At 43.5% G+C, this 15127-nt stretch overlaps 1 protein-coding gene across 2 annotated transcripts in view; it reads right to left on the reverse strand.

The window, feature by feature from the left end:
* The window catches only part of STYK1 (serine/threonine/tyrosine kinase 1), a 52537-nt gene extending 47666 nt beyond the window's left edge, over positions 1–4871 (reverse strand). The window contains exon 1 of one of the 2 annotated variants that reach the window (XM_040235184.1): positions 4555–4871. The gene's annotated coding sequence lies outside the window, so the exon portion shown is untranslated. The remainder of the gene's footprint in view (positions 1–4554) is intronic. The other variant, XM_040235183.1, reaches the window with a different exon arrangement.
* Positions 4872–15127: the final 10256 nt, after the last annotated feature.

Below are 15127 nucleotides of genomic sequence, written 5' to 3' on the forward strand. Positions count from 1 at the left end.
AGAGGAGACCTGGGTGGGGCAGAGGCTGGGCGAGGCAGCAGGAAGCCATTGTCAGAGCTTATTCCGCAGCACCTCAGAAGCAGCCCAGATCTTTGAGGTGGCCAACCCACCACAGCTCCTGCCTGCCCGCCAAGTCATTTCAGTCATGTCCAACTCTTCGTGACCCCAGGGACTGAGCCTGCCAGGCTCCTCTGTCCATGGGATTCTCCAGGCAAGAATACTGGAGTGGGTTGCCATGCCCTCCTCCAGGGGATCTTTCCAACCCAGGGATCGAGCCTGAGGCTCCTGCATTGCAGGCGGATTCTTTACCACTGAGCCACCAGGGAAGCCCCCACCCCAGCTCACTCCCCAGTAAATACCTCAGGTCCCTGAGAGCCCTGCCCGCCCTGAGGTGACGCTTCACAACAGGGATGGGCAGTGATCAGCCATGAGGGACAGAGGGGACTGAACCCAAAGCTACATCTGAGCAGAGTGAGGGAGGCGACTGCAGGCACGGCAGAGGCAGCACGTGAGACAACCCGGATCTCTGTCTGTGGCTGGAATGAGTGGACAGACCCCGCGGACCCCCTTGCTTCAACATTACTCCCTGTAGGACAAGGGTCCCAGAAAAAAGAGAGGGGAAAACACACACTTAGAGGAAACAGAGGGGCTTCCCTAGTGGCTCAGCGGCAAAGAATCTACTTACCAATGCAGGAGACACGGGTTCAACCCCTGGTCCAGGAAGATCCCACATGTTGTGGAGCAATTAAGCCCGCGTGCCGCCTCTACAGAGCCTGTGATTAAAACCCAGGAGCCCCGATGACTGAGCTCATGTCCCGCAGCTACTGAAGCCCATGCTCCCTAGAGCCCTTGCTCTGCACAAGAAAAGCATCGCAATGAGAAGCCTAAGCACCACAGCAAAGACCAGCCCTGCTTGCTGCAACCAGAGGAAAGCCAGTGGCAACAGAGAGACAGTACAGCCAAAACACATAAATAAACAACCTTTAAAAAATAAAAACAAGGAAACCAAGCCAGCTTGGCCCAGCCCCCAGGAATTCTGCTTCAGCAACTTGGAATTTCATGGCCACTGGGAAGAGGGGAAGTCCCCGCTCACACCAGCTTGAGCTCTTGCCCCTACATGTCCAGCCTGACCTCCTATCAAGATGGCAGCTTCCAGCACACCCTGAGGAAAGATGTGATTACATGCACATTAAATCCAGCTCTCCCACCAAAGGCACAGGGCACACACAGTCTACACAGAGATGCTCCCACACAAGAACACCCCTTTAAGACTGCAAGAGGTAACTATTTCACCTGAACTTAGGTCAGAGAAAGTTAAACCAAAAAAAAAAAAAAAAAAAAAAGAGGGCAGAGGAACTGCTCTCAACTGAAACAGCAAGAAAAACATCCTGAAAAAATGTAATAAAACAGAAATAAACAATTATCAGAGAAAGAATTCAAAGCCTTAGTAATAAGAATGTTAACTAAATTAGGGAAGAGAATAAATGAACACAGTGAAAATTTTAACTAGAAAATATTTTCAAAAACTCTAAAAAATGGAGAACTCAATAACAAATAAAAAGCACAGTAGAAAGAATAAATAGCAGATTAAGTGATACGGAAGAATGCATAAGAGATCTGTAAGATAGGGTAATGGAAATCACTTGATCATAAAAGCAAAACGAGAAGCAAATTTTAAAAAATAAAATCAACCTAAGAGATCTCTTGGATAAGATTAAGTGCACCAATATTTGTATTAAAGGGCTTCCAGAGAGAGAAGAGAGAGGGAAAGGGATCAAAACTCATTTATAATCATTTCAAAAAGAATAAAACACTTAGGAATAAATCTGTCTACGGAGACAAAAGAAGTATACTCCAAAAACTATAAGATGCTGATGAAGGAAACTGAAGATAACACAAACAGATGAAAAGCTATATCGTGTTCCTGAACTGGAAGAATCTATATTGTTAAAATTACCATACTAACCAAGGCAATTTACATATTCAATGCAATCTCTGCCAAAATATCAATGGCATTTTTTACAGCTGTTGTTCACCAAGTCATGTCCAACTCTTTGTGACCCCAGGGACTGCAGCACACCAGGCCTCCTAGTCCTTCACCATCTCCTGGAGTTTGCCCAGGTTCATGTCCATTGATTGGTGATGCCATCAAACCATTTATCATGGAAGTAGACCAAATAATTAAGAAATTGTTATAGAAACACAAAAGAGCCCAAATAACCAATCTTGAGAAAGAAGAACAGACCTGGAAGAGTCACTCTCCCTGACTTTAGACTAGACAACAAGTCTATAGTAATCAAAATAGTATGGTATCATTGACTCAGTGGACATGAACTTGGGCAAACTTTGGGAGATAGTGAGGGACAAGGAGGCCTGGCCTGCTGCAGTCCATGGGGGGTCACAAAGAATCAGACACTGAATAACAACAACAACATAAAGTGACTGAATAACAATAACGACATAAAGCAGTGAGATCAGAACATTTCCTTACACAAGAATAAATCCAAAATGGCTTAAAGACCAAAATGTAAGACCTGAAATCATAAAATTTCTAAAAGAGAACATAGGTAGAACACTCTTTGACACAAATTATAACAATGTTCTCTTGGATCATTCTCCTAAGACAAAAGAAAAAAAAGAAAAAAAAGAAAAAAAGAAATAAAAGCAAAAAACCCAAATGGAATCTAATTGAACTTAGAGGCTTTTGCACAGCAAAAGGAAGCACCAAAACACAAAAAGACAATGTATGGAACGGAAGAAAATGTTTAAAAATGATACAACTAACAAAGGCTTAATATCCAAAATATACAAACAGCTCATACAATTCAATATTTAAAATAACCCAATCAAAAAATGGTCAGAAGACCTAAATAGACATTTTTTCAAAGACATACAGACTGCTAAGAGGCATGTGAAAAGATGCCCAACAACACTAATCAACAGGAAAATGCAAATCAAAATCACTGTCACCTCATACCTGTCAGAATGGCTGTAAATAACAAATGTTGGAAAGGATGTAGAAAAAAGGGAACTCTTGTACACTCTTGGAATCAAAAATTATTGTAGCTGCTATGGAAACAATATGGATGTTCCTCAAAAAACTAAACATACAACGACCCTCTTGTTGTTTAGTCACTGAGTCATGTCTGACTATTTTGTGACTCCATGGACTGCAGCCTGCCAGGCTCCTCTGTCCATGGGATTTCCCAGGCAAGAATACTGAAGTGGATTTCTATTTGTTTCTCCCAGGGATCTTCCCAATCCAGGGATCTAACCCGCCTCTCCATTTGCAGGTGGATTCTTTACCACTAAGCAACCTGGCAAGCCCTAGAACCACCATATTACCCAGCAATTCCACTCCTGGGTGTCTCTCTGGAAACACAAAAACACTAATTTGAAAAGATTCATGTAACCCAGTGTTCAAGGCAACATTATGTATGATATACAAAGTATATTGCAATAGAAGCAACCCAAGTGGCAATTAACAGATAAGTGGATAAAAAAAAGACATGGCATGAATATATATATATATAGCTGAGTAATTGTACTCAGCCATAAAAAAGAATGAAATTCTGCCATTTGCAGCAACATAGATGAACCCAGAGAATATTATGCATAGTGAAATAAGTCAGACAAAGACAAATACTGTATTCACACTTACTTGTGGAATATAAAAAATAAATGAATGTATATAGCAAAACAAAACAGACCCACAGATATGAAAACAAACTAGTAGTTACTAGTGGGGAAAGAGAAGGGAGAAAGGGCAAGACAGGAGTAGAGGATTAAGAGACACAAACTACTCAGTATAAAATAGATAAGCGTATTGTACGGCACAAGGAGTTATAGCCATTATTTTGTAATAACTTTTAATGGAGTGAATGAAACCTATAATAATACTATAAAGAATCAACCACTATGCTGCACGTCTGATACTAATATAGTATTTTAAATCACCTACACTTCAGTACAAAGAAAAAGAGAAAAGAAGAAAACCGAAATTCCGGTAAACGAAGAATAGCATATCACACTATACAGTTTTTAAGTGTGATTACAGATATTATCTCATTTAAATATCACAACAACTCCAAGAGATAATTACCATTCTTAATTATGCTTAGCAGCAGATGAGGAGCTGAGCTGAGCCCAAAGGCGGGCTGAACGACCTTACTGTCCTGTGACAGGTAATTCTTGTACTTGACTTTTTCTTTCTATCTCCCCTCTCGCGATGGCCTCCTCTCCAGGAATACACAGAGACCCCTCATCCCTTCGCTTTCTGGCTGCCTCTCTCCCTGCCCAAATTGCTGAAAATTGCCAAAATTCTGTCTTAAATAAACGACAGAAGCTAAAACTCGCGAGATGCCTGTTCCGAAGAAATACAGATTCATTCACCTGGTGGTTGCTATTTGTTCACATAAAATACAAACAGCCACCCACAGCCATCCCCCTTTCGGCCGCCTCCCTCTTTTTCTTCCCAAAACAGCGAAGTCCACCCCTGACTGCATCACTACCATCCTCCTCTCACCCTTCATACCCCCAAGCCGTTTCCACTACCTTGTCCCTCCTCCGGTTCCTCCTCCGGTCACTCTGTATTTCAGATGAAACTGGCTCAGCCAGGGAAGGGGAAAAAAAAAAAACCCTCGTTTTGCGTAGGGCAAGTTGTGCCGGCCTCAAGGAAATGCTTTTCAGTCCCTCCTTCCCACCGTGGGGCGTGGCCGCGGGCAAAGGATGGAGTTTGGGCGGGCTCCCCACAAAAGGAAAAGTCTGCGGGCACTGAGGTTTCCGGGCCTCACCACACCTGAACCAGCGGGAAACCTCTGCCGAAATTGTAAAAGCTGGACTGGTTGCTGATCAGCTTATTCGTTTCCTTCTCAAGCGATTGCTAGACAGTCAGGTGTAGAAGACCTGCTTGGCCAGGTGAAAATGCAGTCACCATAAGGCGCAACAGCGCCACCTTCTGTGCGACTCAATAACAGTTGCCTTCGGTGCTCAAAATGGCCAGGATTTGACCTTGGGCTCCGGGACAATTCGCAACCCCAAACCTTTATTGAGTGCCCCAGTTAATACTGACCATGAGGCATTAGACAGGGAATAATTGAACATAAAAATCTGAGGAGTAAGTAGTCAATCATTCACAAATGCTTTTAAAATAATCTATGTGCTGGGTTCTCCTCTAGGGATACAGTGATGAGCCACCTACTTAGGTTACTGGCCCACAAGGAATTTACAATCATAGGAGACCCTGAAGAAAATACTCAGCTGGGAGAACTCCAAACTTGATACTAGCACCGAATACAAGTTCTACTCAAGATATATAGGCCACATAGTGTATAGATGACTTGCTGGCTCAGCATTGTTAGCAAACCAAGCAGAAATTGGGCATCCTTAGAACAGAAAGAATTTGGGTACCATGTGATGTCGAGCGTTTGAAGACTGGGGTACTTCAGTTCTCTGGAATCTTTGCTATTGATGGTTTTATTTCCTTCAGAGCTCTTTTAAAATAGGAAGAACTGTACTGCATGCCACTGAATTGTACATTTAAGAATGGGTGGTGGTGAATTTATGTTATGTGAATTTTACCCCAATTTAAAAAAATGAAAGAATGAAGTCTCCTTAGTCAAATTTTCTTCCCATCCTTTACGTCATAACTGATGAATAAAAGCCAAATGAACAAATCTGAGCTTTATATTATGGCCTCTTCTACTCTGCTTCCCCGTGGACCCTGATCTCCTCAAAGTAGAGACTGTGGCATACTCATTTTTGTAATTCCTGCAACACCTGAGTATCTTGCTGAATACCCATTTTGATACACAGAATTCTGTTTAAAAATCTCCTTTTCGTAAAGGAGTCACCATAGTCACAAAAGTTATAACCTCTAAGACCTAGAAAAAAATTTAAATATATATAGACAGAACAAAGGGGCATTCAAAAACGTATACTCTAATGTTAATGAACAATTCAATAAATGGTGAATTTTTAAATTTTCTGAGATAGAGGAAACTCTGGAAATAATGCTCAGATATATGAAAACACCAACATACATACTAAATAGAAAATCCTCAGTAAACAAAAGATATAAGCAGGAGGTATTCACGTGTGATTGGTTCCACACATTTACTCGTGAGTAAGGTGACTGGATCATTCTTATTTTGCTCTTCTCTCCAAGTGTCCATTTTCTTATAATTTCCATTATTACCTCCGTCTCACAGTTCTGGCCCTCTTACTCATCTCCAGCAATCTTCAGTTCATCCATCCTTGCTAAGTCGCTTTAGCCATGTCCGACTCTGTGCGACCCCATAGACGGCAGCCCACCAGGCTCCCCCATCCCTGGAATTCTCCAGGCAAGAACACTGGAGTGGGTTGCCATTTCCTTCTCCAACGCATGAAAGTGAAAAGTGAAAGGGAAGTTGCTCAGTTGTGTCGGACCCTTAGCATGGACTGCAGCCTACCAGGCTCCTCCATCCATGGGATTTTCCAGGCAAGAGTACTGGAGTGGGGTGCCACTGCCTTCTCCTCATCCACCCTTACCAGATGGTTATTTCTACCTCACCATTAATTCAATCAGCATTTTAAAATGTATTTATTTATTTATTGTTGGCTGCACTGGGTCTTTGTTGCTACATGCAGACTTTCTCTAGTGGTGAGCGGGGCCACTCTTTTGTTGGGGTGGATGGGCTTCTCACGGCAGTTGCTTCTCCTGTGGCAAAGCACAGACTCTAGGCACGCCGGCTTCAGTAGCTGTGGCCCACTGACTCTGTTGCTCTGAGGCACGTGGGATCGTCCCAGACCAGGGACTGAACAGTCCCCTGCATTGGCAGGCGGATTCTTATCCACTATACCACCAGGGAAATCCCAGTCAGCATTTATTGAATGCCCGTTTTCTGCTCTGCCAGCGTTTATTGAGTGTTAAGTATTGAACAGGCTTTCCTCGTAGCTCAGCTGGTAAAGAATCTTCCTACAATGAAGGAGACCTCAGTTCAATTCCTGGGTCAGCAAGATCTGCTGGAGAAGGGTAGATCTACCCACTCCAGTATTCTTGGGCTTCCCTGGTGGCTCAGCTGGCAAAGAATCCACCTGTAATGCAGGAGACCTGGGTTTGATTTGAAATTAAATTCTATCTTAATTGATAAAAATTTAGTCATTGAAGAAAAGGACGTGCACTCATCTTCTCCTGAGAGAACTCCAAAGTTGCAACTCTCTGCTGAACAAGCATCGACAAGAAAATTTTGGATCCCACTAAAAAGAGATACCCCATGTCCAAGGACAAAGGAGACACACATCAAGAGAGTAGAAGGGATGAAATCACATTTAGAATCAAACCTCATACCTGCCAGAGATGCTCAGGGGGCTCAAGCACACCAGGAGCCAGGGATCCCACAGAGACTGAGCCAGACCTGCCTTTGTGTGTTTGTATGGGTCAGCAGCAGCCTGCTGTGGAGACAGGGGCTCCGGATGCAGCAGACTTGGGTCATACAGTGTGTGGCATCAGCCCTTTTAGAGGAGGTTACCATTAGCCCCAACATAGAGCCACCGAGCAGACGACACACGAGTGAGTGCATGAGTGAAGTCGCTCAGTCGTGTCCGACTCTTTGTGACCCCATGGACTGTAGCCTATCAGGCTCCTCCGTCCATGGGATTTTCCAGGCAAGAGTGCTGGAGTGGATTGCTATTTCCTTCTCCAGACGACCCATGAACTGCAGAACAATTATACCAAGTAAATTCTCACACTGTTGAGAAAGTTCTAGGACCAACAACAGATTTCCCAACCTGGGGAGCTGGCAAAGGGGCTGAGAACCCCCAGGGAATATGACTTTGGAGGCCAGTGGAATTTGACTACAGAACTTCCACAGGACTGGGGACACAGACTCTTGGAGGGCACAGACAAAACCCTGTGCACACCAGGAGCCAGGAGAAAGGAGCAGTGTCCGCACAAGAGACTGAGCCAGACTTGCCTGTGAGTGTCCAAGAGTCTCTGGCACAGGTGTGAGTCAACAGTGGCCTGCTGCAGGGTCAGAGGCACTGAACACAACAGTGCGTGGAGAGTCCTTTTGAAGAAGGTCACCATTATCTTCATACCATAGGCCTCAGGCCAAACAACAGAGGGGAAAAACAGCCCCTCCCATCAAGAGAAAATAGCATTAAAGATTTACTGAGCATGACCCTGCCCTTCAGAACAAGACCCAGTTTCCCCCAGAGTTAGTCTTCCCATCAGGAAACTTCCATAAGTCTCTTATCCTTCTCCATCAGAAGGCAGACAGAATGGAAACCGCAATCACAGAAAACTAATCAAACTGATCACATGGACCAAAGCCTTGTGTATCTCAGTGAAACTATGAGCTATGCCATGTAGGGCCACCCAAGACGGACGGGTCATGGTGGAGAGTTCTGACAAAACATGGTCCACAGGAGAAAGGAGTGGAAAACCACTTCAGTATTCTTGCCTTGAGAACCCCATGAACAGTATGAGAAGGCAAAAAGTTATGACACCAAAAGGTGAACTCCCCAGGTCAGTTGGTGCCCAGTATGCTACTGGAGAAGAGTGGAGACATAACTCCAGAAAGAATGAAGAGCCAGAGCCAAAGAGAAAACAATGCCCAGTTGTGGATGTGGCTGGTGATGGAAGTAAAGATTGATGCTGTACAGAACAACATTGCATAGGAACCTGGAATGTTAGGTCCACAAATCACAGTAAATTGAAAGTGATCAAACAGGAGATGGCAAGAGTGAACATCGACATTTTAGAAATCAGTGAACTAAGATGGACTGGAATGGATTTAATTCCTATGACCATTGTATGTACTACGGTAGGCAAGAATCGCTTAGAAGAAATGAAGTGGCCCTCATAGTCAAAAAAATAGTCCAAAATGCAGTACTTGGGGGCAATCTCAAAAATGACAGAATGATTTCTGTTCATTTCCAAGACAAACTATTCAATATCACAGTAATCCAAGTCTATGCCCCAACCACTAATGCTGAAGAAGCTGAAGTTGAACGATTCTATGAGGTACCTATAAGACTTTCTAGAACTAACACCAGAAAAAAGATGTTCTTTTCAGCATAAGGGACTGGAATGCAAATGTAGAAAGTCAAGAGATACCTAGAGTAACAGGTAAGTTTGGCCTTGGAGTACAAAATGAAGCAAGGCAAAGACTAACAGTTTTACCAAGAGAATGCACTGGTCATAGCAAACACCCTCTTCCAACAACACAAGAGATGACTCTACACATGGACATCACCAGATGGTCAATACTGAAATCAGATTGCTTATATTCTTTGCAGTCGAAGATGGAGAAGCTCTATACAGTCAGCAAAAACAACACCAGGAGCTGCCTGTGGCTCTGATCATGAACTCTTTATTGCTAAATTCAGACTTAAATTGAAGAAAGTAGGAAAAATCACTACTCAGTTCAGTTCAGTTGCTCAGTTGTGTCTGACTCTTTGAGACCCCATGAATTGCAGCACACCAGGCCTCCCTGTCCATCACCAACTCCCAGAGTTCACTCAAACTCAGGTCCATCGAGTGGGTGATGCCATCCACCATCTCATCCTCGGTCGTCCCCTTTTCCTCCTGCTCCCAATCCCTCCCAGCATCAGAGTCTTTTCCAATGAGTCACCTCGTCGCATGAGGTGGCCAAAGTACTGGAGTTTCAGCTTTAGCATCATTCCTTCCAAAGAACACCCAGGACTGATCTCCTTTAGAATGGACTGGTTGGATCTCCTTACAGTCCAAGGGACTCTCAAGAGTCTTCTCCAATACCAAAGTCCAAAAGCATCAATTCTTCAGCACTCAGCTTTCTTCACAGTCCAACTCCCTAACTACTCAGGTATGACCTCAATCAAATCCCTTATGATTATACAGTGGAAGTGAGAAATAAATTCAAGGGATTAGATCTGATAGACAGAGTGCCTGAGGATCTATGGATGGAGGTTTGTGACATTTGTGACAGGAGGCAGTGATCAAGACCATCCCCAAGAAAAAGAAATGCAAAAAGACAAAATGATTGAGGAGATCTTACAAACAGCTGAGAAAAGAAGAGAAGCAAAAGGCAAAGGAGAAAAGGAAAGAAATGTCTATCTGAATGCAGAGTTCCAAAGAATAGCAAGGAGAGATAAGAAGGCCTTCCTCAGTGGTCAATGCAAAGAAATAGGGGAAAATAATAGAATGGGAAAGATTAGAGATCTCTTCAAGAAAATTATTGATACCAAGGGAACATTTCATGCAGAGATGGGCACAATAAAGAACAGAAGTGGTATGGACCTAACAGAAGCAGAAGATAGAAGAGGTGGCAACAATATCCAGAAGAACTATACAAAAAAGATCTGCATGACCCAGATAACCATGATGGTGTGATCACTCACCTAGAGCCAGACTTCCTGGAATGTGAAGTCAAGTGGGCCTTAAGAAGCATCACTACGAACAAAGTGGAAGTAATGGAATTCCAGTTGAGCTATTTCAAATCCTGAAAGATGATGCTGTGAAAGTGCTGCACTCAATATGCCAGCAAATTTGGAAAACTCAGCAGTGGCCACAGGACTGGAAAGAGTCAGTTTTCATTCCAATCCCGAAGAAAGGCAATACCAAAAAATGTACAAACTACTTCACAATTGCACTCATCTCACATGCTAGCAAAGAATTGCTCAAAATTCTCCAAGCCAGGCTTCAACAGTATGTGAACCGAGAACTTCCAGATGTTCAAGCTGGATTTAGAAAAGGCAGAGGAATCAGAGATCAAATCGCCAACATCCACTGGATCATCGAAAAAGCAAGAGAGTTCCAGAAAAACATCTACTTCTGCTTTATTGACTACACCAAAGCCTTTGACTGTGTGGATCACGTCAAACTGTGGAAAATTCTTCAAGAAATGGGAATACCAGACCACCTTACCTGCCTCCTGAATAATCTGTGTGCAGGTCAAGAAGCGACAGTTATAACCAGACATGGAAAAATAGACTGGTTCCAAATTGGAAAAGGAGTATGTCAAGACTGTATATTCTCACTCTACTTATTTAGCTTGTGTGCAGAGTACATCATGTGAAATGTGGGGCTGGATGAAGCATAAGCTGGAATCAGGATTGCCGGGAGAAATATCAATAACCTCAGATATGCAGATAATACCACCCTTATGGCAGAAAGTGAAGAACAAAAGAGCCTCTTGATGAAAGTGAAAGAGGAGAGTGAAAAAGCTGGCTTAAAACTCAGTATTCAAAATACCAAGATCATTGCATCTGGTCCTATCACTTCATGGCAAATAGATGGGGAAACAATGAAAACAGTGATAGATTTATTTTCTTGGGCTTCAGAATCACCGAAGATGGTGGCTGCAGCCATAAAATTAAGAGACACTTGCTCCTTAGAAGAAAAGCTGTGACCAATCTAGACAGCTTATTAAAAAGCAGAGACATTACTTTGCTGACAAAGATCTGTCTAGTCAAAAGTATGGTTTTTCCAGTAGTCATGTATGGATGTGAGAGTTGGACCATAAAGAAAGCTGAGGGCCGAAGAATGGATGTTTTTGAACTGTGGTGTTGGAAAGGACTCTTGAGAGTCCCTTCAACTTCAAGGAGATCCAACCAGTCAATCCTAAAGGAAATCAGTCCTGAATATTCGTTGGAAAGACTAATGCTGAAGCTGAAGCTCCAGTACTTTGGCCACTTGATGCGAAGAACTGACTCATTGGAGAAGATCCTAATGCTGGGCAAGACTGAAGGCAGGAAGAGAAGGGGACCACCAAGGATGAGATGGTTGGATGGCATCATTGACTCGATCGACATGCGTTTGAGCAAGCACCGGGAGTTGGGGATGGACAGGGAAGCCTGGCATTCTGCAGTCCACGGGGTTGCAAAGAGTCAGACACGACTGAGTGGCTGAACTGAACTGAAGTATTAAACAATGGGAAGTCACACTGCAATATACACCAGGGGCTTCTTCATTCTGCAGTTTAGTCCATACACATCTCTACAAGATCCTCTAAATTCCTATAACAGCACTCATGCACATGTCATTTAGTGTATTCTGTCTGATTCTATGACTGAGGAATTCCAGTTTGAAGACTGGTGGAATGGACCTCCTGAAATCTATTTACATGAGACAGGGAGAAAGCCCTAGAAAATTATAAGGAAAGAGAGCAAGAAGGCTTTATCCAATGAAAATAGATCAATGTTCAGTCCTGTGTCTGTGTCCTTTGGCCAAGACCTCATAACTTAGCCAAAGGAAAGGCAACTGTGAATACAACTGTAAAGAGTCATTTTACAAAACAGGAAAAAAAAAAAGGTAAAAATGCTCTCATAGACCTTGGGTCTATCTATAGACATTGCTAGACATAGCTCCAAACATTGCTTTGGAGCTGTTTCAGGGAAAGTTAACAGAAAAGTGAGGCAAATGGATTCTTCCTACTTTATCTGAAAACAATCCATCTTCACCACAGGAGGGCAGCAGAGGGCAGCACACAGCCTCACAGGCCCTGAGGCTTATGGAGAAGATTTGCATGGCACGTGCAAGCAGAGCAATGCTGATGGAAGCTATAAACAGAATTGGCAAGAGACTCGCTGTGGCGATGCCTCACACCTAAGTGAAGTGTCTTGGGCATTGGAAGAAGGGCTTCCCTAGTAGTTCAGTCAGTAAAGCATCCACCTGCAATGCAGAATACCTGGGTTCAATCCCTGGATCAAGAAGATCCCCTGGAGGGGGAAATGGCAACCCACTCCTGTATCCTTGCCTGGAAAATTCCATGGACAGAGGAGCCTGGCAGGCTATATAGTCCATGGGGTCACAAAGAGTCGGATGCAACTAACACACACAGGCATTGAAAGAATGGCAGGTGCATGCTCAGTTGCTCAGTCATGTCCAACTCCTTGTGACCCCATGGACTGTAGCCCACCAGGCTTCTCTATCCATGGGACTTTCCAGGCAAAAACACTCAAGTGGGCTGCCGTTTAATCCTCCAGGGGATCTTCCTGACCCGGGGATCAAATCTGCATCCCCTATCCTGGCAGACAGATTCTTTACCACTGAGCCACCTGGGAACAGAAGATGTTGCCAGCCAAAATCTGTCACTCACCATCTGGCTCTACAAGGATGAAGCCCCTGACCACAGCAGTCCCCTGACCTTCCACACACCTGAAAGGAGTCCAGGGGAGACCAGGAATGAGGCTCTCCATGCTCTGGAAAAAACTAACAAACAGGACTCACATAGTTAGATATTTTCAGATGATTTTATGAGCCCAGTTTCTTGCATCTTCTGTTATCTAGAAAAGCGCTAAAATCATTGAGACACTTGCTGCTCGTGATTAGCAGCAACCCTCTGCCAAAATGTGTGCTTGATTGCGTGGAACCCCTGCCCCTTCACTAGTATCTTATTTGTACTGACCTTCCTTTCTAATTCTTCAGAACAATGAAGACTGTAGCCCAGGAGACAGCTCCATCTACTGGCTGGCTGATAGCAGGACGAGCTGAAACTAGGTATTAGGACAGCAGACCCATAGCACAGGAAGAGAGAGATGTTATTCCTTTAAGAAGCCACTGGGAAGGGCTTCCCTTGTGGCTCAGCCGGTAAAAAAAAAAAAAAAAAGCCACTGGGAGGAAAACTGTCCAGGGGAGCCACCCACCCAAACTCGTCCTTAAGAAGAAAATGTGTAATAGTAAGCCACTGAAATGTAAGATGGTGTGTTACAGCAGCTAGAACTAACTACCCTGAGGAACGCAGACATGTTAATGCCATTTTTCATTTCAGGCTTCCACATCATTACATGTTTCCACATCATACCCTTCTTAAAGGAATACTTTCCACACTATAGGAACAGGGGGAGAGCTCATGTTACCCACGTGGGTTTCAGTTCCCTTAGAAGTTCCCATCTCCCATCCTGAAAATCAGGATGATTCTGGATCTAGCGTATCAGCTAAAATGAAATGCTTTCAACCTGAGGAAATCACAAAGGTGATAAAGTCTTTACCACTTCCTCTGGCAAGATCACCTGGTTTTCAGAGACTTCTGTCAGCACCTGCTTCCTTTCTAGACTTTTCCTATTAAGACATTGATGCCTATATATACATATATATTACCTATTACATATATATATATTACCTATTACATATATATATATATATGATACCTATATAAAATGATTATATATATATATAAAGTCATTCCTGTAAAGTTAAGAGATGTTTTCCTCTTTTAAACCACAGCCAAGTACTACTCTGGGATTTAGTGTGTCAGTTCTAAGATTGGTAGCTCAGATGGTAAAGCGTCTGCCTACAATGCAGGAGACCCAGGTTCAATATCTGGGTCAGGAAGATCCCCTGGAGAAGGAAATGGCAACCCACTCTAGTATTCTTGCCTGGAGAATTCCATGGACCGAGGAGCCTGGTAGGCTACAGTCCATGGGGTCGCAAAGAGTTGGACATGACTGAGCAACTTCATTTCACTTCTAAGATTCAGAGACTTCCCTGGCGGCTCAAATAGCAAAGAACCTGCCTGAAGTACAGGAGACCTGGGTTCAATCCTTGGGTCAGGAAGATCCCCTGGAGAAGGAAATGGCAGCCCACTCCAGTATTCTTGACTGGAGAATTCCGTACACAGAAGAGCCTGGTGGGCTATAGTCCATGGGGTGAGTCGGACAAGACTGAGCAACTAACACACAAAGTTAAGAGATGTTTTCCTCTTTTCAACCACAACCAAGTCCTACTCTGGGATTCAATGTGTGAAATTCTAAGATTCAGAGAACGTTATTACTTCAAAATCTCTAAGTATTAGTCGTTACACATACATCTCTTTACTCCCCCAAGGGCAAAAGTACTTTTGAAAACTGCATCTGTGCAATAAGCCTGGGAACCTCAATGATGTGGATGCAATTCATTCGTGAAGAAACCTGGCATCACTCGGCACAGAGTGGGCATTTAAATATTTTGAGGGGTAAGCTACTTTCCCAGTAGGTGCTGTTTCAAACAGGGAAAACTCTGGAGCTTCAAGTTAATACCAATCATAGCTAATTTGTTAATTGCAGTATGACAGCCTCTGATTTAATCTCTAGCTGTGCTTCCACCCAGGCACCACGTATCTCTTGGCAAAGAAATTCAACTCCCTGATTTTGTGCTGTAAAAGGATGTAGGCCCATCCTTATATCACAT

The sequence above is a fragment of the Oryx dammah genome, unplaced genomic scaffold (genome assembly GCF_014754425.2).
Source record: "Oryx dammah isolate SB20612 unplaced genomic scaffold, SCBI_Odam_1.1 HiC_scaffold_29, whole genome shotgun sequence".
In the NCBI taxonomy this organism is placed as follows: domain Eukaryota; kingdom Metazoa; phylum Chordata; class Mammalia; order Artiodactyla; family Bovidae; genus Oryx; species Oryx dammah.